Raw genomic sequence first — 25,580 nt, 5'->3', positions numbered from 1 at the left:
GTGGGGAGAGGAAGAGGGAAAGAAAGAGAAGGAAAGAAAAAGAAAAAAAATCTGAAAAGTTGGTTTGAGTAGGAGAGGCTACAGTGAATGTCCCCAATACACCAAGATACTCCGAATTCAGTAGGTTCACATAACCATTCCAGCAAGGTGTTTCTGGTCAGCTGATAGCTCTCCTCTGTGTGGTAGTTCAGACTTTTCTCTTACCACTTTTCATCGTCGTCTGTGTCCAGCTGCTGAAAAGGACAAGAGTGTAGTGGAGACACATCTACTTTGTTTCTTTGAAGTTTTGGCCCAGAAGAGGCACGTTTCCCTTTGATTATTGGTGGAAACCAGTCATGGTCAGTCAAGGCTGCAAGGGAGGTGGGAAAAATGTAATCTCTAGCTGACAGTCACTTCTCAGCTTTGTCGTGTACCATTGAAGGGGAATGCAGGTTTGGTTGAGAGTGAGCCATCTTTGTTTCACTGGGAGACATGAACACACAGGTAAACTAGTCTCAAAAACTGCTCTCATGCATAGTAGAAAATAACATTGAAAGGAATAGGACAAATGTGAACTTAGTTTTTAATAAACATTTTAATTATAGTGTAGCATACATTTAGAAAAGTATACAGATCTTCAGTCTATGGCTTGATGAATGATCAGAAGTGGAAATAGTCATCTAAATGTCACCCAGATCAATAAATAGAATATTGGCAGCACCTGAGTAGCCCTATGGCCAACCCTTCCAATTGCTATTATGAACCTTGTCCTGAAAGGCTGCCACTGTTCTGACTCAACACACCTCAGGTTAGTTTTGCCTGCTTTTGATCTTTATACAGATGTCATACTGTATGAATTCTCTCCTGTCTGGCTGCTTTTGCTCGATGTTTTGCAATAGAGGTTGTTCATTTACTTTCATTGCAGTATAATATTCTACTGAGTAAATATTCCAAAATTCATCAATCCATTCTATCTTTGATAGACCTATGAGTTGCTTTTAGGTTTGGGCTATTATGTAGTATTGTTTACATTTGTACACATGTGTGTGTACCAGTACACATTATTTAATTCAATTAGTAAGTACATTAACAAAGGAAATTGACAAAATACATTTGGAAACAAACTATTTCTTGAAAAGTACATAACAATGTAAATGCAATGTAAATATTGCTTGCTAGCTCTGAGTTCAGAGTAGGATATGTAGAGTCAATATTTTCCTTTCTGGGATGATAGCCATTTGACTCAGCGTCATTTTATAGGAGAGACTGTTTCTCCTGTTCTTTGTCACAAGTCAAGTGTCCGTATATGTGAAGCTCTTCCGGGACCTCCATTTTGTTCCATTGTTCTATTTTTCTATCCTTTTCTCAAGATTTCACTGTCTTATTACTGAAGTTTTATAATGAACTTTGGTATCTAGTTGTGTTAGTCTTTGGACTCTGTTCTTTCCCATGATTGTCTTGGCCCTATTTGGCCCTTTATGTTTCCATACAAAGTTTAGAATATGTTTGTTAAGTTACACAAAATCTTGTTGGCATTTTGATTGAGACTGCAATAAATCTATACATTGCTTTGGAGAGAAATGAAATCTTTACACTCTTGAGTCTTCTAATACACAACCATGGTATATCCCTTTATTGCCTTAAGCTTACTTAGCTCTCAATGTTTTGTAGTTTTTTTATTTTTTAATTTTGTGTAGATGTCTTGCCCAGCTTTTTGTAAAATTTATTCTTAGGTATTTGGTTTCTAGTTTTTTTTAATGCTGTTTTGAATGATATTATTTAAAAATTGCTTCCTACTAATATATAGAAATGCATTTGATTTTTAATATATTAATCTTGTATCTAGCAACTTTGGTGAAATCAGTTCTTAATTCTGGTAGAGTGGCTGTAGATGCCTTAGGATTGTCTAAGTACAAAATCATGTTCTCTGTGAATAGTTTTTTCCTCTTTCTTTCTTTCTAATCTGTGTACTTGTTTTCCCTTTATTGACCTAGATGAGCTCTCGTATAATATGTCTAGACAAGCTTGTTTTGTTTTGGATTTCTGGATGAAAATTTTCATTACTTCACCATTAAGTATGATCTTCGTTGTGTATTTCAATAAATACCCTCTGTTAGATTAAGAAAATTCCCTGTGTACCTGAATTGCCAAGTGTTTTTTTTAATCATGAAGAAATGTAAAGTTTGTCAAAATTTTATTGTCTTTCTTGAGATGATCACAAAATTGCTCCTTTATTATGCTAATGATATTATTTACTTGTATTGATTTTTAAAATGTTATTTATTGTATTTTTTACATTAACATTTGTCCCCCTTGGATTGATGTTTGAATGTTAAACAAAGCTTGCATTTCTGAAATAAACTCAGCTTGGTCGTAATCTATTCTTTTTCAGAATCAATGTTTACTTATTTTCCTAATATTTTATCTAGATTACTGTATCTATATTAATGACAGATATTGACCTATAATTTTCTTTTCTGAGATTGTCTTCATCAACATCAAGGTTTTGTTGGTCTTATAACAACAGGAGCTCTAAAGTTCGACATGTTATCAATTATCTGGAAGAATTATAAGACTGATCTATTTTATCTTTGTATTTGACAACATAAAATGCTAAAACTATCTGAATGAGTTTTCTGTGCTAGTAGATTTTGAATCACAGACTCAATTTCTTTAGAAGCTATGTAACTATTTATATTTTATGACCACTTGATAGTTTTGATTTTATTAGGAAATTCTTGCTTATCTCAATTTTCATATGTGTTGGCACAAAGTTTTCATATCATTTTTGTATTGTACTTTTAACCTTTCTATTTTCTTCTGCCTTTTTATCTCAGATACTTTCAGTCTTCCATTTTCTTTGCATTTAATTTGTTGTTGTTTTTCTAGCTTTTTGTGATGGGTCGCTAATTTGTCTTCAGTCTTTATTCTTTTCTGATGCATATATTTTAGGCTATAAATTTCTGTCCTGAGGTATGTGGCTGGAGCTGGGGAGAAGGGCTCATTCAGGACTGCAGAGAAAGTTCTGCAGAGTTGACACTTCCCTTACATGTTTGCATCTGTCCTGGATTTTCTCTTATTCATGTTTGTTTGGCCTTTCCCAGCCAGGATCAAACCAAAAAGAAAACAGCGACTACTGGGTCAAGAATTTTATTGTCACCAAATTGTCTTCTTTGCAGCACTGGCTAACAGATGTGCAGAGCCCTTGGGGTGTTACCATTTTTACAGCCTGTAACTGCTTTCTTCTTGGACTGCATCTTACTGGGACAGTGATGACACTGCGCACCAGAACGAAGGATCAGAGCAGAGGGACAATGAAGGAGCGGTTGGAAGAATTGGTGCAGGGGCTACCAAAAGAGACTTAAGAGGTTAATGAATAATATTTTATTGACTCAGTAAACATTTTCTAAGTGACTGTTGTATGCCAGTAATTGTGTGGTGGGAGGTGGTGTTGCCAGCAATCAACAGAGACAGCAAGTGTCTTGGTGGAGGTTCTAAGCTCCTGGGGGATTGACGCGCTTTGGCAACTTCTCTTGTTAAGAAATAAAAAGGAATGCCCTTAGTTACAGTGTTTTAACAGGTGACAGCTTAAGGATACTTTGCAGAAAGGGCTATCTCTTTTTGTCTGTGACATTTCACATTTTAGTTGTGTGACTGAAGGTAAGTTATTAAATGTCTTTATTATTTCATGGGCCCCAGTTTCTTCATCTGTAAAATGCTCTCCTCATGCCTTAAATCACAGAAGATTGGGGGAGAAGGCAAGAAATAAATGAAAAAATATTTTTGACACCCTTGCCATTGTGCCCGGTACAACCCATGCCAAGTATCATTGTTAGTATCTCTTCAGGTGTTTCTTTGTGTTTTTAGCATATCCCTTCTTTTCTTTTTCTTTTTCTTTCATATAACTGACTATAATGAAGAACAAGAGAATAATTATCGCCACACGGTCATGGAAGCTGAAGTGGCAGAGTGCAGGTGCCTGGCACCAGGTGTACCCAGCATTGTAAAAGATGCCAGTCCCAGCTGCCATGTATGACAAGAATCCCTCTGAGCAGCACTGCATGCAAGTCAGCCTAGGACTTCAAGTCCGTGGGATTGGATTGAATACTGCACAAATGGCTGCTTATCTCAGCCCAGAAGGACCTGTATTGGGAGATGGATGTGCCTCACCGTTGCAATCCTAACCGACAAGAGAAGACATTGTCAGCCATCTTGAGAATATATAGCCATGGTCTTGTCAAATTGTGGCGCTCTTCGACCCTGTTAAGATCATACAGAGGCAAGAAATGTGTTTTCAGAGTAACTTAGGTTCCCCTTTTCCACTTGCGTTATCTGGTGCTAGTAAGAAACTAGTATTGGATTGAATAGTCTTCAATTTTGAAACATTTTTCTGACCTCAAAAGTACTTTTTGGTGCCAGCATAGTGTTTGAAGACTGAAGCAGGCTAAGAGCACCTGTTGATGGATTTTGAGGGTGCTGAAGATGTTCTCAGCAACTTCCAGCCATCTCTTTGGTGGGGTGGGCTTCAGAGGAGAGTCTGCCTGAACCAGCCAGTGCTAACTAAGCAGGCCACTCTTTCATCACATGCACACCACAGAAGGAGACTAGGTGGAACTCAGCAGGGCCTCCACACACAGGGATGTGGTTGCCTTCTGAGAATTAAGGGGTGATGTCAATCCTTTGCATTTAAATGAAGATTTTGCAAAACACATCAAGTTTGGAAAGATCATTGTACATGGAGTTTTGATCAATGGACTTGTTTCAGCTCTCCTAGGTACAATATAAAATGTCAGGGCCAGGCTGTGCATATCTTTCCCAGAAAATTAACTTTCCAGCCCCGTCATAGGTTGGAGAAGCTGTACAAAAGCATGCAAGAATAAATGCAGTGTTTTAGACATTCATTGGTCAAAGGAGAAGAGAATGTGTTGGGATAGAGGGAGATCACTGAGAAAATGTGCTAGGTCATATGGTAACATTTGTATTTGCTTCTTGTCTTACCCTCCCATGTGCATGGTGGGTAACATTTCTTTAGTTATGTTGGCTCCATGTGAAGTGTTTGTGTGTGTGTGCATGCATGTGTGTGTAGGCGGTAGAGTGCACACCAACTCCATATTATACATATATTGTCTTTCCTTTTCATAGATACACACACATGTATTTACATACTTTGAGGTGATGAAAGGTCTGATTTTCTAGATGTCAGAAACCGAGTGGCTTCAACAGGGAATTGTGAGCTGGGGCTGAGCTCATGGTGGAACCCATTCCCAGTGCTCAGGGAGTCCAGTTAGATGGCATTGTACGTGACTGGGCACTCTCACAGAGGGACACTGCCTGACATCGGGAAGCCACGAAGCCACCCATCATCAGTCATGATGTTGCTTCCTAGCTGTCAAAGACCATTTAGACATCAAGCCAGAAGGATTCAGAACTGTTGGTAATACATCTTTTCATGCAAATGCAACTTTTCCCCTGTGATTGTCCATTCCAATTAAAAAACCAACCAACAAACAAAATATACCTTAAGGTAACCCAGAACTCTAGGGTGGAGGGGGAAAAGAAATCAGATTAAAAAAATGTAATGTGGCCAGTTTGTGGTCTTCTTTTATTACCCAAAGATTTATCACATTCACTATATAATTAAATCTCTACATCTGTGGGGCACAAATGTTTTGTTTCCAACATTTATGGTTTGACATCGGAAACATCTGTGCAGGCCCAGTATGCAACATCTGGAAGACATTTCTGAGCTTTTATGACATACAGAGTGATCTTTGTTTTGGAACAAGCGTGTGGTTTTCTCCAGTAGCTCTTCCTGCTGGTAATGTCCTTCTAATTGGCATTTCACTGGGGGATTGGAAGAAGCCTGGCTTCCTGACCTCTGCTGTGTGGAAGAAGATGCTCTAGGAGAATCTTCACAGTCAAAATTCACAGAAGGAGAAGACGCTGTGTCATGGGTTTAACTCTCTTAAGCCATGATTTATTGGTCAAGGGGAGCAGGTTGAAAAAAGGGAACTGTCATTGTTGGCTGAAACCTTTCCTAGATTCTTTTTTCAGATAAAGGCATTTATGGCCAAGTAAACACCATTGTCCCCATTCACTAAGGAGAAGACTAAATATCAGAGAGGTCAATTTGTTCAAGGTCATCCAGCTAATAAGTGATAGATATGAAATTTATCTAATATTGTGTTAGAATAGGGTATCCTTTCTTGAAGAGGGGGCAAGATAATTTAACATGCAATCAATATTTATTGAGAACCTACTATGTACAAGGAAGTCTTTTAGGTGCTAAGGGTAGGTCAATGGACAAAACAAACAAAATTCCCTGTCCTCATGTCACTTATATTCTAATGCGATAGAATGACAATGAACAATTAATGTGTAAGTTACATTGTAGGTAGGAAGTCAGTGAGTGTTATAAAAAACAAACAAACAAACAAACAAAAAGAGCTAGGTGTGGAGTTCAGAAATTTTGTAGGAGGTTTTGCTTTAGTTTGGGTTCCCCCAGCCGAGCCTGCCACTAGCACCTGATAGTGGGTAGTTTATTTGGGAGGTGATCTTAGGAAGGAAAATGAGGGAGTGGGGAAAGTGACCTAAAGTAGGGAGAAAGGCCAATAAAAAGCACATTGAAGAACTGGTTGGCCCAACTGGGGACCCTCTGGGGAATTGTGCTGTGGCAAAATGGAGAATGTGGGGCTCTTACCCTTCGTTGGTTAAGGGTTGCCCCTGGTGCACTTAAACTCCTCTAAACTTTCAGGTTGTAGATGCGTAGAAGGAAAGGTCTTCTGGGGCTCCACAGCAGCAATGCACTGAGGTGTCAGTGCGCATACTTGGCTAGAACACTGGAAATGTTTTCAATATGCTGAATTCAAGGGGGCAACAGGCATTGGCATCGTATACCCCCAAATGTGTCCACTGCAGGGTTGAAATTTAAAGTGGAGAGGTCATTGCAGGCCCTGCTGTGCAAGTGATATTTAAGTGGACTTGAAAGAGGTCAGGGATGAGCTGATAAAAGAGGGGTCCATGCTGGAGTAGACCCAGTTCCAAGGCCTCAGGGTGAGAGGATGTCTAGCATGGTTGGAGAATATTAATTAGGTTTGCCTGGGTGGCTGGAATGACATGATCATTAATGAGAGCGATAAAAGGTGAAATTAAGGGTAGTGGGAAAGAGATCATGTAGGCCTTGTGCATTCCTCTAAAGACATTTGGTGAACAGTTGGAGGGTCTTCAGTAGAAGAGTGATGTAAACTTGAGTTACATTTAAATACATCATTCTGGCTGCTGGGTTGAGAATCAACTGTAAGAGAGATGATGAGGATACCTGGGCTCCAGGTAGCTGCAGCATAAGTGGCAGGAAGTGCATGGATTCAGGGTATGCTTTGAAGGTAAAGCCCACAGGATTTCCTGGTAGAATGAATGTGAATTATGAGAGTCAGAGATGAGTGAAGGAGGGTTGTAAGTATTTTGGTCTCACTTAATAGAGCTGCTATTAAGTGGGACGGGGAGGGAAGTAGAAGAAAGATTTGATGAGGAAGATCAAGCATTCCATTTTGGATATTTATAGTTCGAAGTGAATAGTAGACCTAAAATAAAAGATGCCAAGTAGGAAGTTGGACCTAAGCCTGGAGTCTAGGGGTGAGGCCCAAGTTGGAGATGTAATTGTGGGGATGTTCAGCATATGGATTTACTTCAAAGCTGTGAGACCAAGTGAGATCACCAGTGGAGGGACGGAGAGGGAGAAAAGTGCTCCGAAGTCTGAACTCTGAGGCCTTGCAACATTTGTAAGTCAGGAGAAGAGGAGGCCAACACAGAAGACAGTGAAAGTATAGCCAGAGAAGAAGGAGGAAAGCCAAAAGAAGCTGTGGATGTGAAGTCAGATTGGCTCAGGTTTCAGAGGAAATTGAAGGAGAGTAATTGATTGGAAACAAGGAAGAGAAGCAGCTTCTTTGAGTTATTTTGCTACAAAGAAGAGTTGACAAGTGGAGTAATAGCTAGATGGGAAGGGGAGTCAAGAGAGGATCTTTTTTGTTGTTATTGTGAGAAATAATTGTAATTTGTCTACTGATGGGAATGAGCCCCTAGGGAAGGAAATGGAAAATACAGAGGACAGAGAGGAGACTTATCGCCTCAATAGCTTCCTACTGTGGTCAAGAAGTAATGGGCATAAATCTCCAGGGACATTTCTGCCTTAGATAAGAGCAAGCAGAGTTCATCCCCTTAATGAAAGAGATACAGGTTATAGATCCTGGTAGATGTGGAGATGTTTGGATGGGAGTTTCTGGAAGTTTATACTGATTGCTTCGGTTTTCTCAGTGCAGTAGGACGGGTTATGACATTGGGTGCCGAGAAGAGAGAGAGGATTAAACTGTTTGCCTCAGAGAGTGAGGGAGAGAATGAACGACTGAATTTTGCACCATTGCTTGGAAACAGCACTGAGCGTCCATCTGAGGTTTATAGTCATACATTTATTTCAGCGAGGTAGTACCCATAAATCTATCATTAAAGATGACCAATGAGCGAGGCTGCTGGTAATTTTGGATTCTCTGCTACCCGGTCCCCGGGCAGATTTCTGTCTTCCACTCATTGGATTGTATGGAGGAGCAGGAAAAAGGGCATTCTCATACATGCAGTAATGGCAATGAGAATTGATTGAACTTTCGGGTGAGCAGTTTGATAACATCAAAATTTAAATATATCTGCCTCTCTACACACCGTAACGCGATGCACAGCTCAGAGCTGCCCCCCCAGGACCCTGCACCTCCGCAGGACGCGGACGCTTAGTTCCCCAGCTGCTGGGACTCTTGATTCTACAGCTGGTTCTCAGCTGGGCTGCACTGTGGGAACTGCCTGTGGCCCAAGAGCCAACCCAGTTGGGAGCTGCCTGCAGCTATGGCTGGTCCGTGTGGGGTGTGTATCCGGCCCTCCTTGCCGCAGTGTGGGGCAGTTCTGAAGGGCCATCGGAGGTCTCGAGCTCCTTGTGCGATCTGCTGCATCACAGCTCCACAACTTGCTTTTTCCAGTTCTGGTTCCTTCTCTCCTCAGCACCGGACAGATGTCCTCCCCTCAGACACCTTCCTGCACTCACATCGCACTCCTAGCCCAGTTCCCAGGGCACCCAACCCAACGACCCTCTGCTTCAGCAATTCTACTCTCAGAAATATATCAGGGGAGAAGATGGAGGCTTAGACGGACACGCTCGGTCTCCCTCTACAACTAGAGAGGAATACAACTCCTTCGAAACAAAAGATAACTAGAAATTCCAGAAAATAAAACTACACGGAAGCCCAACGTATGAAGTTGTAAACCAGCGGCGCCCTTTGGGCAGGTAGGAAGAGCGAAAGGGGGCGGAGCTGTTTGCGGTCGCACCAGGGACAGCGGCAGGGAGAACAATCCCGGCTGCAGTCGAACCCCGGCAGCTTGCAACCCCAACACTGGGGAAAGCATCTACCACATCGCCTTGAAGAATGAGGCCCAGAGGGAGGGAGGACGGATCCCGGTCTCCTAGTGGAATAACTGTGTGAATCCATCTTGGACCCCTGCCCCCCCACAAGGCGCCACAGGGCTGCGAAATAGGTTGTGGATAGGCGCCGGTCGCTGGGTCGTGACGAGTACACAGGCACCGCCCCCTATAGCCGGCCCAAGAAAACAAAACGCATCTGTCAAAATGAGGCAGACAACTATAGAAATCCCGGTGGCGCAGCTCACCAGGCAACAGATGAAGAATCTGACAGATGAACAAATAAGAAACCTGTCAGAGGCTCAGTTCAGGGCCATTGTTATCAGGTGGCTTACAGAATTAACAAAAGATCTGGAAAAAGATGAGAAAGAATCGAAAAACACTCATAATGAAAGGAACAAAACCACATACGAGACAGATGGTGAGGAAATAAAATCCAGAGTTCAAATCAACAAACCAGAACACAAAGAAGGAACAAACAGTCAACCAGTGCAGAGAGAAAAAACGGGAAGCAAGGAAAATGATGAGAGGATCAGAAACCTCTGGGACAGCTATAAAAGGCCCAACATAAGAATCATTGGTTTGCCAGAGGGTGAAGAAGATGAACTAGGAATTGAAAAATTAAGTAAAAATATAATAAAGCAGAACTTCCCAAACTTGGGGAAGGAAATAGACTTACAGGTCCAGGAAGCACAGAGAGTTCCAAAACAACTGGACCCAGGGAGTACCACTCCAAGACACATTATAATCAAAATGTCAAAAGTTAAAGATAAAGAGAGAATCTTAAAAGCAGCAAGAGAGAAGAAAAGAATCATGTACAAAGGGATCCCAATTAGACTATCAGCTGACTTCTCAAGGGAGGCCCTGCAGGCAAGAAGGGACTGGCAAGAAATATTCAAAGTAATGAAAAGCAAAAACCTACAACCACGAATACTCTATCCAGCGAAAATGTCATTCAGAATAGAAGGGCAGAGAAAGTGTTTCCAGGACAAAACAAAACTGAAAGCGTTCATTAGATCCAAACCACTGCTACATGAGATGTTAAAGGGACTGGTTTAGAAAAAGGAGGATCAAAACTATGAAATCTAAAATGAAAACTGCATCACAAGAAACAACAACAGAAGCTAGGGAACTGAAACAAAGGCAAACTAAACAGGCAACGAGAGTGGAAAAAGAACTATAGGTATGGGGAACATATTGGGGTGAGGTCAGCAGGGAGGGGGAAGGGAGAGAGGGAGGGAGATGATATAGAAATTAAGGATCATGGTAGGAGGGAATGGAATAGACAGAGAGAGGTTGAGAAGAACTATATGCACAACTAATGGACATGGTCTAAAAGGGGGGGACAACTGGAGGGAGGGGGGCCACCGGGTGGAGGGGAGTAGAGGGAAGGGAAATTGGGACAAATGTAACATTATAATCAATAAAACACATTAAAAAAAAGAAATATATCAGGGGAAAATAAATAGGAGTGCAAAGGTTTTGTTGATATATTGTTTATAATGGAGTAAAACTGAAATGACTTCAACTGGAAAGTGTGCTTAAATTATGTATGGTTCATCCATATGAAAGAAACATCAATCTGTTATACAAGTGTACTTAAGGACATGAAAAGATTTGCATAACATTTTGCTGAGTGAGAAATGCCAGTTACAAAGCTGCGAGTTCAGAAGGGCCTTATTAAAAGGATCTGTATGAATACATGTGTATGAAACACATGTGTAGTAAGAAATCTTAAAGAACAATCAGCACCCTGGCTGGTGTGGCTCAGTGAATTGAGTTCCCACCTGTGAACTGAAAGGTCGCTGGTTTGATTCCCAGTCAGGACATGTGCCTAGGTTGCGGGCCAGGTCCCCAGCTGGGGGCGTGCGAGAGGCAACTGATCCATGTATCTCTCACACATTGATGCTTTTCTCCCTCTCTTTCTTCCTCCCTTCCCCTCTCTCTAAAAATAAATGAATAAAATCTTTAATTAAAAAAAAAAGAAGAAGAAGAATCACCAAGATCTTTAAAGTGGTGAACTGGGTATTGGAGTTAAGAGGTGGTTTAATTTTTTTCCCTTTTGTTCATATTGGTTGTCTAATTTTTATATATTAATTTTCTTTTGTAATAAGTAAAGCAGACAGTTATTTTAGTTTGAAAAAAATGCATTAAAATTCCTTTTATCTTGAGCCTGAGAGGAATGGAAAACTCCCGTGTGGAGGGGGGTAGAATGGGTACATGAAACTTTGCCACATGCACAACTAGAATGAACTGGAATCCCAGCTCTCATGAGCAAACACTTGAAGACTTCATGTGGACATGTCTACATTCCCAAAACTCAGGGTGCAGGGATTTTTAAGGATGTATGTTCTGTTTGAACTGTCTGCTTCAGAACTGTAGTTTAGATGTTGAAATGTCTAAATTTCCAGGATGTTTCAATAATTTATGGGGATAATGCATAGAAAATTTAAAATCAAGATTGAAAAAAATGTGACCTATATAGTCACCATAACAGAGGTATTTTCACATGTATCACAGGTGTTGCGGCCACTTCAGAGATGCCGACATGATACTGCAACTTCCAGCAAAATCGTTACAGCGGCAGTTCCAAACCTTTCGTCACCGGTGTGCCACCTTCATGGTTTCTTACATTTGTGCCACCTATGAGATTACTTACTCAATCTTCTTCCTGAAGCAGACTCTCTGTAGGAACCTACGAACTTTATTAACCTCATTCTAAGTAACAATGTTGAAGATAAAATTGACTTCATTTGCTCGTAATAATGTTTAGACCCACCCTAAATTAAGTACAGAACTATCAACCAGAATGTCCGCGGACCTCTGAAACATCCTCCACCGCGGCAGCGCCATGCTCGGGGGACACACTGTGCTAGGTCGTCAGCCTCGGAAGGAACAGACACTCCTGGGACCGAAGGCCGTGAAGGAAGGCGCTCTGAAGCCTTTGCCTGGGCCTCTTCTTGGTGCAAGCGAATCCTGATTTCTTCCAAATATTTATTTGTCACTCAGTCATGTGGAATGTTAACATTTTACATGTGAAATGGATGTTTATGGGCTGGGGGGAGAAAGTGATCCCTGAATAGAAAAGTGTAAATTTTTCATGGCCTTTCTCTCTGAGGCTGCTAGATACTATCACAGACGGGACTTATACATTTATTTTGGCCAAGGAGAGTATTCAAGTGCCTGACACCACGTTGGTGGTCACAAATGTTTCTTGAACTTAATTGACTAAAACCTCTTAAAACCTTTCAGAAAGAGAACAATTCTCATTTGAAATTTAAAGGCACTCAGAAGCCACATTGGGGCAAAGGGCACAAAAGATGGGAGAAACATCTATGAAAATGACCGTGACAGTGTGCTAGCACTCTTGTGGGGGGTGCCGGGTAGGGGCAGCTGAGAGAATGAACATGTGACCTCTGTAGGAGGACTGTGGCCCCAGCCTGGAGAAGAGGCTGTGGCAATTCTTGGTCGGAGATGCAGAGCCCAAAATCTGGGAAACCTCTTGTGGATTCTCATCCCCTCATTGAAACTCTGTCACTTGGCATGGATTCAAAACGCCTGGTGAAGGAGAGACTCCTTTTCATTTTCATTTTCATTGTCTAAACCAGCTCTGGTTAGCCTTGTTTCTTATTGGAACTTCAAGAATACAACCAAAAAAAAGCTAACTTATTGCCATTTTCACAGACTTCATCCTGATCCAATGTGCCAACTCCGATATACTTTTTCATTTATAATCTAGGAAAGAAATAACAGTGATAGTTCTCATTTATATGACATATACACATACTTCTATAGCTGCTACAACATGTTATTTTTCTTTCAATGCTTGGGGAAAGACAGGGCAAATGTTATTATCCCTGGACCGTAAGTAAGTGAACATTATGGGAATATCACTGTAATCCCAAAATTGTGCTATCTTACTTCAGACTTTAAGCCTCTTGGTGAGCTCTCTAAGGCAGGCATCATTTTCTTCATTTACAGAACAGAAAACTGAAATTCAAGGAGGCTACCTGATCAGCCCTGAGTGACGTAGTTTGTATGATTTAGATTCGAAACCTGGACCATCTAGCTGCAAGTGGAGGCTTCTGCGTGACACATGTTTCAGCTACTCAAACAATCATCCATAGTTCTGAATGGGAAGAAATGCTTTCGGATCTTACCTAGACTCCACTGATCCAGTGTAATTAATTATCAAGTTGGAAGGGAATGAATTCTTTCATTTCTTGAACATTAGCCAAGAGAAAAATGTGGATCAATTTGTTTCAAGGCCTGGACATGCTCATCTGGTTTAATTTTAAGGACTGGAGATCTATGAGTTTTCACCTGTGAAAACTATCTTTCAGAGTTATGGTGAGGATCAACAGTAATGCACAAAAGGCAAACATAATTATGTTTGGTGGGTATGAATAATATATGATATATTAAGAGGCATTGCAATGTCAAAAGCATGAGCTTCATAATTCGACAAACCAGGGTACCAATCTTGTTATTGCTGATTACTGGCACTGTGCCCCTGAGCAGTGGACTTAACCCTTTATGGGTCATCAAGTGAAGGGAGCACTCACGCAGAAGTAGCCATCACTGTTATTTTCTTTTAGCGAGGCATCCTGGCTGTCTGTACACACCCTTGTCAGTGAACCTGTCCTGGTTTTCATGTTGCAGTGTGTCCTGGCCCATTGAATCTGGCTGCCCGGTGAGCAACAGCATGTGGTAGAATTGATGCAGACCCAGTTCTTCACCTATGCCTTCAGAAGGCCTGGAAGCTTTGCTCTTTGGGTCTGGGGGAAGCCATCCACCATGTAACAAGTCTTACCCTAAGACCTTCCAGCTGGTGGCCAACAGCAACTATTCAGCTTTGTGAGTGGGACCATCTTGGAGAGGGAGCCTCGTGTCCTACTCCAGCCTCCTCAGCTCATGCCACATGGACCACAGATGAACTCTGTACGGGTTTCTCAGTGTAGCTGGAACAAAGACCCACAAACCGGGTGACTTAAAACAAACAGAAGTTTATTGTCTTGTAGTTCCAGAGGGTGGAAGTCTGAAGTCAAGAAGATGAAAGGGCCATGTGCCCTCTGAAGGCTCTAGTGGAGGAGCCTCCTTCACCCCTTCCAAGTCTGGGAGCCCTGGGGTTTTCTCGGTTTGTGGCAGCATCACTCCAATCTGCCACCATCTCCATCTGGCCGTCTTCCCTCTGTCTGTGCCTGAAGTTCCTTTTCCTTATGTGGAAAGCAGTCATCAGATAAAGCTCACCACAATGACCTCATCTCAATTTATTACATCTACAAAGACCCATTTTCCAAATTAAGTCACATTCATCAGTAGTGGGGATTAGGATGTCAACGTATCTTTCTGGGGAGCACAGTTTAGTCCATTACAAAGTGTCCACATTGAGCCCCGCTCTAAGTGAAGAATCAGGAGCAAATAAATGGACTGGTTGCAGTTCTTAGCTATTGAGTTTTGGATTATTTTGTCATGCTCAGTAGATATGGGACAGCAAGGTACAACCCTCTGGTGCCCTCCATGAAGAGACACTGCCATCCTCTGCCTTGGACTTCACTTGTTTCTTTCTGCCATCTTTTTTGCTCCAGACAGTTACTGCCGTTAGAGATGCTAATGCATACCATCCTACTTCTCTCTCGCTGTTATTCACTCCTGGTCCCAAGGAAGTTTATATTAGGAATCATGTCGTTTCTTACTTTCCCAGTATAATTATCCCAATATGACTTCAGAGTCTTTTCTGTATTCTCAGAAGCCAGTATCCTTTAATACTGCATCTCTTTTTAATTGTTTTAAATATTATTTTTAATCCTCACCCAAGGATATGTTTCCATTGATTTTAGAGAGAGAGAAAAGGAGGGAGGGAGAGAGAGAGAGAAACATCAATCAGTTGCCTCCTGTACAAGTCTCAACTGGGGATCAAACCAAGAACTTAGGTATGTGTCCAGGCTGGGGATTGCACCAGCAACCTTTTGGTGTATGGGGTGATGCTCCAAATAACTCAGCTACCTGACCAGGGCTGCATCATAATTTTAGATCTCTGCTGGATGTCTGGCCCCACAGTCACCACAAACTTCTGGCTGGCCCCTTCTTCCCTTCGTGGGTCTACACTTCTCCCCTCACTGTAAGGATTTGACACAGGACATTCTGCTCTTTACCACCTGACTCTGTGTCTCCTCCCTGCCTTGTGCTGGCAAGTGTGATCTGGGTCACATCATAAGTACAAGAATGTGGTGTCAAAAATGTGTGTGCGGGACAATTCTCAGCCCATGTTACCATACTTGGGGGTGGAGGGAGAAAGAGTTGAAAAAGAAGCTGGGTAGTTGATGAAAATGCGGGGCAAAGAGGAGTGAAATGTGAGAGCAGGAATAAACTTAGGGGAAAATTCTAGCTATTTCATTTTCTCTTCCAGCCCAACTCCTCTGTCATTTTTACACACCCCAAATTCTTGCACATGTGGTTGCTGGTTTTGAAAATTACCTTCCCCTCATCTTTGTCTTTACCCACAGCATCTTCTCCTTCAAGACCCCAATCCAGAACTCACTGCTTTTTCTCCTTAACTGTGAGGCTCTGGGATTTCAGCCGTCTTTCTCTATGCATTATTAATATCCTCACATCACCCCAACATAAACACATTCACACAGAGACTCTGGATCCTACTCAGGTATATCTGACGTGGTGACCCAAAGTGCCACTGCAGAAGACAGTAAGGGCTGAGAGTGGGAAAGAGGTATGGGATGGTTCCCTAGGTCTTAGAACCAAGGGAGAGCTGAGTCAGGGTGTGCAGCAAGAGTCTGAAGGAGGTACCTCCAAAGCACTTATTTTACAGCTTCACATGGATTCGACTTTTCAGGAGCTATTATGCTTCATGAGTTGGAATGGGTAAGTCCCTCATGCACATGAGTAGGTAATTTGATAGAATTTGCAGTACCTGACTGATGCACTGAAGAACAAACCAGGGTAGAAAGAAAAGCTTAAGTTTTCAGGAAAGTAGCATGTAATCATGTACAGCTTGTGAAAAAGTATCTCTTCCTCAATTATATGTGTATTATCACTTATGCCAATTTTTCTAAGAAAGGAATTTTATTACAAGGTTACACTGAGTCTGCATTTAAAAAATCATTCATTCATTTGTTTACTCATATAGAAAAACATACTGAACAACTGCTTTTTATTTGGCGCTAGACATTTCAGGTTTTCTTCCCTCGAAGACCCGAGTCAAGGATCCTGTGCAAATCTTTTATTAGGAATGTCCTCCTGGGGTACATTTGAAGGGGGGGGGTTGGGATTCTCTGAGCCCAGAAGTTTCTTTGCGTGTCCACTGACAGCCGAGATTCTTCCATCCAAGCTCTAGTTCTGACTCTAACTAGTTATTAGTTCCTTCCAAAGCTTTTCTGAAAGTTTTTGAAATATTTAAACAGAATAACACATAAATTTAACAAGTGCCCAGTGAGAGCCTTCCATAGGGTGAGAAGGGGGGATAAGTTGCAGAAAGGGAGGGTGCTACCTTTGGGAAATTCCCAGCTGTGATGACAAGCTGGGTTCTTCAGTCGGCACAGCAGCCATACCTGTTCAACCAGCCAACCCACACTGCAATAAAATGGAAATATGGTCACTAGTTAATTTAGATTTCCAGCTGTGGTATTTTGTATAATGGAGATGTTCCTCTCTTGCGCTAAAGAAGACAGAACTTTAGAATACAAATAAAAAATGGTCATTTCTTCCTGATTCAGCCTCTGCTTCTGCTAAACTAAGGGTTAATGAAATAACTCAAGATTCTATATTGATATCATGGTGACTTTTATTTTTATTTTTTTCTCAGCTTTCTTGACATATAGTTGACAAATAGGAATTGCACGTGTCTAAGATGTACAATCTGATGTGTTCTTTAGGTATATTTTATTGATTATGTTTTACAGTAGTCCCAATTTCTTTTCCCTTCTCTCCCCTCTTCCCAGTAACACCCATTCCTTCAGCGATCTCAACCCCTTAGTTCATGTCCATGTGTCATGCATATAAGTTCTTTGGCTTCACCCTTTCCTATATTATTCTTAACTTCCTCCTGTCTAATTTGTACCAACCAATTATGCTTCTTCATCCCTGCACCATTTTTCTATTTCTCCGCCTTCCCCCTTTCAGCTGATAAACCTTCAAATGATCCCTACACCTATGATTCTGTTCCTGTTCTCGTTGTTTGCTTAGTTTGTATTTGTTTTTATTTTTTAGATTCAGTTGTTGATAGTTGTGAGTTTGTTGTCATTTTAATGTTCATAGTGTTAATCTTCTTTTTCTTAAATAAGTTTCTTTAACATTTCCTATAATAATGTCTTGGTGATGATGAACTTCTTTAGCTTTACCTTGTCTGGGAAACACTTCATCTGCTCTTCCACTCCAAATGATAGCTTTGCTGGATATAGTCGTCTTGGTTGTAAATCACTGCTTTTCATCCCATTGAATACTTCTTGCCAGTCCCTTCTTGCCTGCAAAGTTTCTTTTGAGAAATCAGCTGATAGTCTTATAGGCACCCCTTTGTAGGTAACTCTCTGATTTTCTCTTGCTGCTTTTAAGATTCTCTCTTTATCTTGAAACTTTGGCATTTTAATTATGGTGTGTCTTGGTGTGGTCCTTTTTTGGGTCTAGCTTCTTTGGGACTCTCTGTGCTTCCTGGACTTGTATGTCTATTTCCTTCACCAAATTTGGGAAGTTTTCCTTCATTATATTTTCACACAAGCTTTCCACTTCTTGCTCTTCCTCTTCTCCTTCTGGCACCCCTATAATTCAGATGTTGGCATGTTTAAAGTTGTTCCAGAGGTTCCTAAGCCTTTCCTTATGTTTTTCAGTTCTTGCTTCCTCATTCTGTACTGGCTGACTGTTTTTTTTTTTTTTCCCTTCCTTATATTCCAATAATTGATTTGAACCTCGGTTTCCTTCCCTTCATCATTGGTTTTGTGTGGGTTTTCCTTTGTTTCATTTAGCATAGCCTTCACTTCTTCCCTTATGCATTTGTCATACTTAAGTGTATCTGTCAAGTCTGTGAGCATCTTTATCACCAGTGTTTTGAACTCTGCATCTGTTAGGTTGTCTGTCCCCTTGTTTGTTAAGTTGGCTATCTCCTCATCACTTAGTTCTCCCACTGGAACCTTGATCCATTCCCCCTTTTGGACCATACTTCTCTGTTTCCTCATCTTGACAGGCTCCTGTATTTGTTTGCCTCTGTGTCTTAAGTAGAGCTTTCGCACCTGTTATGTTGTAAGGGGTGGAGCCTTAGGTATTCATCAGTACAGGGTGACCTGTTTCACCATGTTGTAGCACCGTGTGTGTGGGAGGGGTCTGAGAGGGAACAATGCCACTTGCTCAGCACTCACCCCTTTTCCAGGCACTTCTCCCACTTCTATATGGGACTGGTGCCTCTCTAGCTGTTGCCCTGGCCATCCTTCCCCAAGTGGGTGGTTCTGCGGATGTTCTAGGACTGTGGGGGCCTGTTAAAAAAAAACAGACTCTGCTGGGAAACCAGCAGTTTCTTCCTCCACCTCACCCCCACTGGTTTGCACAGTCAAAAGCAATGGGGCTTTATTTTACCCAGCACTGGAACCGTGAGCCATGTGGTTTGGTCTGGTGCTGGGATCCCTCCCCAAGTGTCCCTCTCAACTTTTTAAAACGTTTGACTGTGCTTTCTGCGGGCCTGCTGCTGCCGCTGCTGCTACCGCCGCCACCACCACCACCACCACCACATCCTTTCCTCCCTGGCTCCACCTCTCCTATCTGTCTGGTTGAGTATTTCTTCTTTATATCTTTGTTTGTTGGATTTCCATGCACCTTGATTTTCTGGAACTTCTGGCTGTTTCTAGTTTTGAAGTAGTTGTATTCTTTCCTAGTTGTGGAAGGAGACACAGGTGTCTGTCTAGGCCTCCACCTTAGCCGGAAGTCCAGCCTGATGTTTTGATGTTGGTATATATTGTGAAAAGATCATCAAAATACAGCTGATTAACATATTCCTCATCTCACATAATAGCCATTCTCTTTCATTTTTTCTTCGTGGTAAGAACACTTAAGATCTTAGCATGTTTCAGTGTGTAATGCAGCTGTATTACTATAATCATTGAGCTGTAATTAGGTCTCCAGAACTCATTCATCCTGCATAAGTGAAACTTTAGACTCTTTGGCCAACACCTCCCCAATTCCCCCTCCATCCTTCCTCTGATAGCCAGCATTCTGTTCTCTTTGAAGGCATGGTTTTCCATTGGGGAGTGTAGCAGAAATGGGTTCAAGTGCGTAACAATGAGGCATTCTAGGGTATATAAAAGTTGAATAGGAGAAAAAATCTGCAACCATCCATCACTCATTCATTCACTCAACAAATATTACTAAAGCTTTGCAATTGTTCTAAGCCATGGGGATTGATCCAGCAATAAGTCGAACAAACATATTCTCTATCCTTGAGGAACTTATATTCTAGCAGAAAAAAAGACAGACATAAAAACAATAAATAAGCAAACATAATAACACTTCAGGTGGTGATAGTGTAATGGAGAAGAATAAACCAGGGTAGGCAGTGGAGCTGATATGTTGTATGGCGTGTTCAAGAAAGGTCTCACAGAGAAGATGGTATTTGAGAGAAGGGTCCTGAAGGAAGGGCCATGCCTCCCTGGCAGGTGTGTGCAGTAGGTGTATGTGTGCATGTGTGTGTGAGTCTGTGTGTTTAGTGTTCAAAGAACAGGCTGGCCTGGCTGTAGGAAATCCAATATGGAGGAAAAAAGGAGGTCATATAGGTGGGAGGGGCCAGTTATGCAGGTCAGTTGTTCTCAAAGTTTGCTATACATGAAAACCACCTGCAGAACTTTAAAAAATATCATTGTCTAGACTCTGTGGAGTTGAGACACAGTAGTCAGTGGTTTCTAAACCCCTCTAGGTGATTCCTTTGTGCAGCCAGGACTAAGACCCATCCCTAAGGACCCTGCAGGCCATTGTTAGGAGATGTGATAGCTAATCCTGTCTGTCAGCTTGTCTGGGCCATGGTGTCCAGGTATGTGGTCAAACAATATTCTGGGTATTTCATGAGGGCTTTACGGATAGGGGTTACATTTCAATTGGTAGACTTTGAATGGAGCATACTGCCCTTCATAATGAACATGGGCCTCATTCAATCAGTTAAAGGCCTAACTAGAACAATACACTGACCTCTCTTGAGTAAAGGGGGATTCTTCCAGCAGATAGATTTTTAACTTGAATTGAAAAACTGGCTCTCCCCAAGTCTCTGGCCTATAGATTTTCCCACCCTGAAGGTTTTGATCATGTCATCCTCCATAATGACATAAGCCAATCCCTTAAAAGACATCTCTTTCTACCTTTGCACATGTCCTATTGATTCTGTTTCTCTGGAGAACCCTGGTACAGGAGGATTATAAATAGAGAAGGAATAGGATCTGATTAACCTTTTAAATATACCTTGGGCTGTTGTACTGAATTCAGACCACAAAGGAGTCAAGGGCAGAAGCAGAGAGACTACTTGGGAACACACTGCAATAATTGAGAGGGTTAATGGTGGTCTGCACCCTGTTAACAGAAGGGAGGGAGGTAATGAGGAATTGTTGGATCCTGCATTATCTCGGAAGGTAGAGCCACTGGTCTTTGCTGTTGGATACGTGTCAATTTTGCTACAGCTTATTTTGGAGATCTCAGGCTTCATCCACTTGTAGGTTAGGTTAGACAGTTACTTTGTGTGATTCAGATCCTGTGAGGCCACGCAGAAAAGGGCCGTAAGTGTTAACAGGCACATGTAGTGAAGTGAAAGCTTGATCCGTAGAGGATTCTGGCCGCAGCCAAACAATTCAAACATTTTCAAACATGTTGGAATAAGCAAGAAACAAAACATGCTTTGACAGATAATTTATTTCTAAACTATATGTATCTTAAGTGTAACTGAACCCAGCTGTTTCTCCTCCTTTGCTCTTTCCCTCTCTCGTTTCCCTGACGAGGCACTGACAGCCTCAGAACACATCTAGTGTAGTGTTCGCACAGCGGGACAAAACATTTGGTTCTTCACGGGGACTCTGACCTCAAGAAGGCTGAATTTTCTTCTATAAATCATCACCCAGACATTCAAGTGCCGCTATATTTGGCAAGGACCCTCATAGTCAACGCACGTCTGGCATGCACCAAGAATGGCCTTGGTGGAGGTTGCAGAGAAAGCTCTTCCTGACCCTGTCCTCTGCCTCTTCTCCAAGTCAGCACTACCTACACTTCTTGCTGTCTTTTGCCTCAGGGTCTTCATGACGGTGTTCCCTCTATCTGGTGGCCATTTCTACCACACGTTTCACGTGGCTCAAGCCCTTATTCTTTCCCATGGATCTTCTGCCCAGGACAGGGCAGGTGGGGTCTCAGTCAACCTCTCCTTAATGGCTTCTTCCATCCTGAAGCTTCCTTGAGCCTCCCAGACCGGTTCACCTCCCATGCATTGGCCTCTATAGAAACCTTGCAGAGTCTTTCTTTAAACACCCAACACATCTGTATGTGTCCTTATAATGTTTATTCTTATCCTCTAGGCTCTAAAGCTCCATGGGGACAACCCCAAGCCTGCCTGCTTTGCCCCTGTATATCTAACCACTAGTATAGCGCATTGTATCCTTGACCACTTGGTTCATGATTTTTGAAAAGTTACTATATGTGCCTGGCACTGTGCTAGGCTCTGCATATACATTTGTGCTCAGTAAAGACTTGTTGACTGACTGACTGTTGTAATTAAAATATAAACGTATCTAAGTTCACTACCATTCTCCTAAAATCAGGTCTCATTATATCTCTTAATCTCCAAGCTAAAAATACTACTTTCTTTATTTCTGTTATGGAGTATCATCAAGTCCTACACATTAATCCTTACAAATAATCCTTAGACTTATTTCCTCTTTACTCCTGCTGATAACTAATTGGCAGTCCTTGTCATGTCTGAATTACTAAAATAACTATTTCCATCCTTACTTGTTCCTCAGAGGCAAATATCATCAGGAATTTGGTAATATGCAGTCTACAATTCTATACTTTCATATATAACTATGTATATACACACATATACATATGTCTGTGTGTATATATGCTATATGAGTACATACAATCTGTAAATACATATGTACACATCCTCATATGTAAACATATGTGTATATTGTGTCTGAAAACATTTACATTAATAATATAATACTATATGTAATGTTCTGCAGCATGCATTTTATTTGCTTTGTTATTTTTATCTTATTTATATAAAATAAATATTTATGACTTAGTGATCAATATTTATGATTTTACAAATATTATAATTTTTTTAAATGAGGAGACTGGGGATTCCTGTGTTAATATTGTTACCTAAACACATTTTTTGCTTTCTTTTCCTCTCAGAAAGGCTTCAAAAACTAAGACATGAAACAAATCACAAATTCTACTTGGTTAAAGCTAGGTGACAAGAGTAACACATGCAACTGCAATATATGAAGATGGAAAGCGGAACAAGGAAGGATGAATGACTTAAACTATGAGGAGAAGGGTAGGTTGTCCCTATGGGATACAGAGGGAAGGGGCAGCAAGACAGAATTAAGCCCTAGGACCCCCCTATGGTGGAATGCTGATGGGAAATAGTTTACTGTGGAGCCGTATCCTGACAGGGAGGGTGACAGAAGTAAACCTCTCACCAGGCTCCACACCCCACGCATGAAACCACAAGCGTGCACTCGCACGGATTTGTTATTTAAAATAACATCATCTGGGTCGTTAAAAAACTTCAAGCTGTGAACTTTATTTATAGTGTTGCTAAATTGGCAGATACCCCGAGTGCTTGGCAAAAACAAATTAAAAAATGGAAGCAATTATTAACCTCAGGAAAAAAACAAAAAGTTGTACAAGATCTGTTTGATGTTAAAAAATATTTATAGTTATAATAATGAGAACATTGAATATGGATTTGACACAAATTAAAATATGGTAATTATACTGGTAGAATGAGGGTAGGCAAAGAGGATAAGTGAGCTAAATAATAGGGAGCCATAGTTAACATCTGAAACAGATGAATAAAAAGAGCATTTCTATTATTTTGTGAGAGTAAATCACAGTAACAGTTAAGCTTGTAACCCTTTGAAGAAGTTGCTTCTGGGGACTTGAAAAAGAGTAAGATTGAGTTAAATATATGTATGTGTGTGTGTGTGTGTATCTTTTAACACTATTTGGCTTTTAAAATTACTGAAATAAAATATTTTGTTTAAAATGATACTCTAAACATAAAGGGTAAAATAAATTATGCAAATATAAACCAAGTAAGAGCATTGTGATGTTAATACAAAAGCAAAATTCAAAGCAAAAATATATCAAATGAATATTCTTAATTCAAGTTATAGTCCACAAGGAAAATATAAAATTATGAATATTTGTGCCTTCCAACACCACTAAAATAGATAAATCAAAATTATTTTAAGTTGCAGGAACAATTGCCAGAAACTTGGTAACCTTTGAGGCAATAACCATTATAAAATCAAATAGGAAAACAAAGGAGAAAAGAATAGAGAGAGAATTTAAATAATACAATTAGTAATGTGAATTCCATAGGCATGTTATCTATTAGACAGAATTATATGAACTATGCGTTCTGATTATGAATCTACAAAGCTAAAAGTAAATAACCGAAACATAATAAAATAATTCAAAATCACTCAGAAATTTTAATGTACTGTCCTAAGTAGCTCTTGGAAGAAAAGAAACATCAATCCTTAAATTAAGTGCCAAGCCTGTGTTGTCTTCCTTTCCATTTAGTATAGTGTCAGTCACCGGTGACTGACATGGCGCTTAGAGTGTTAAAATATGTATATTTAGAAAACAATGATAATATGAGCACTACAAGTTAAAGCTTATGGGAAATGGCTAGCACAGTATTAAAGAAAAATTCATATTCATATTCATATTCATTTCCAGACAAATAGGAATGAAAACAAAATGTACTAACACAAAGAACTGGAAAATAAACAAGATAACAAAACAAGAGAAAAATGGAAATATAAAAAAAATCAAAAACTAAAAATATATAAATAACAAAATAAATTAATAAATTAGGATTCATAAATAATGAATAGGAAAAACGTTTAGCTTGTCTAATGTAAAATAAAAAGATCACTCAAAAACATAACTTTAGGCCTTAGAAAATATGTATAATCACAAATATCAAATAGATAAAATACTAAGAAAGTGAATATTTATAAAGCACAAAGTTTTTGTAATAGATTTGAAAACTTAAGAAAATACAAATTAAAAACGTTTAATGTAGAATATGTGAAATAAATATTTAATCAAGAAACATATTTAAAAAGTTAAAAAGTTAAGCTATTACCAACAATAAATGTGTCGATTCTAGACACTTATATAGGTAAATTCTTTTAAACTTTCAAGGGACAGTTAATCCCCAGAATGTAAAATCTGTTCTATTTTCTATCATTTTCTAATTGTATATTGAAAAAACAGCTCTGAACCTCAGTTTCTTAACTAATAAAATCAAAGTAATAATAACAAGTATGCCTGACTATAATAATGTAAGGAAAAAATACACACATTTAAAAATACTAGACGATAGGAAAGAAACTACAGTAATGAGGCTAATTATGAAATAAATATAGAAAATTCCAGTATCATTATAATATAACAATTATATTCTAAAAAATTTTACAGAGAAAAGATCGCATTCGCATGAGTAATTAACAAACTAAAACCAAAATAAAACCCACAACAAAAATAGTACAAAGAGCAGCAATTTCCTGAGGGACACAGAAGAATACTTTAATGAACAGAAAGGCATAGATTTAGGAATAAAGTCAGCACAACTTGATTGTGGAAAATATAAGTATGTGAGCAGTCCGATGCTGAATTTACAAAATTTTGCTAGGAATTACTTTTGTACTTTGAATGATTTTTATGCAAGTCTTGGCCAAAATATTCTCTGTGGTGTTCAACAATGGGGAACACTTTCGTAAGTACCCTAGCTTATATTTAGTTAACTACTGAACACTTATAAACAAGTACATTGCCTATGGTTAATTTGTATTATTAGTGGGCTTGCTTCTATATTCTGGAGAGAGCTCTTCTTTTGCCCAAACGGTGACTCACATGAATGAAATACACGGGAATT

The 25,580-nt window shown here is 40.3% G+C and overlaps 1 pseudogene; it reads left to right on the top strand.

Annotated features, from left to right (window-relative positions):
- Positions 1 to 3,989: 3,989 nt before the first annotated feature.
- Positions 3,990 to 4,343, top strand: LOC149997533 (ribonuclease P protein subunit p14 pseudogene; annotated as a pseudogene).
- The last annotated feature ends 21,237 nt before the right edge of the window (positions 4,344 to 25,580 follow it).

The sequence above is a fragment of the Furipterus horrens genome, unplaced genomic scaffold (assembly GCF_987537825.1).
Source record: "Furipterus horrens unplaced genomic scaffold, mFurHor1.1.pri manual_scaffold_11, whole genome shotgun sequence".
NCBI classification, from domain to species: domain Eukaryota; kingdom Metazoa; phylum Chordata; class Mammalia; order Chiroptera; family Furipteridae; genus Furipterus; species Furipterus horrens.
The sequence above is the reverse complement of the archived record's forward strand: the minus strand, read 5'-3'. Positions and strand labels throughout refer to the sequence as shown.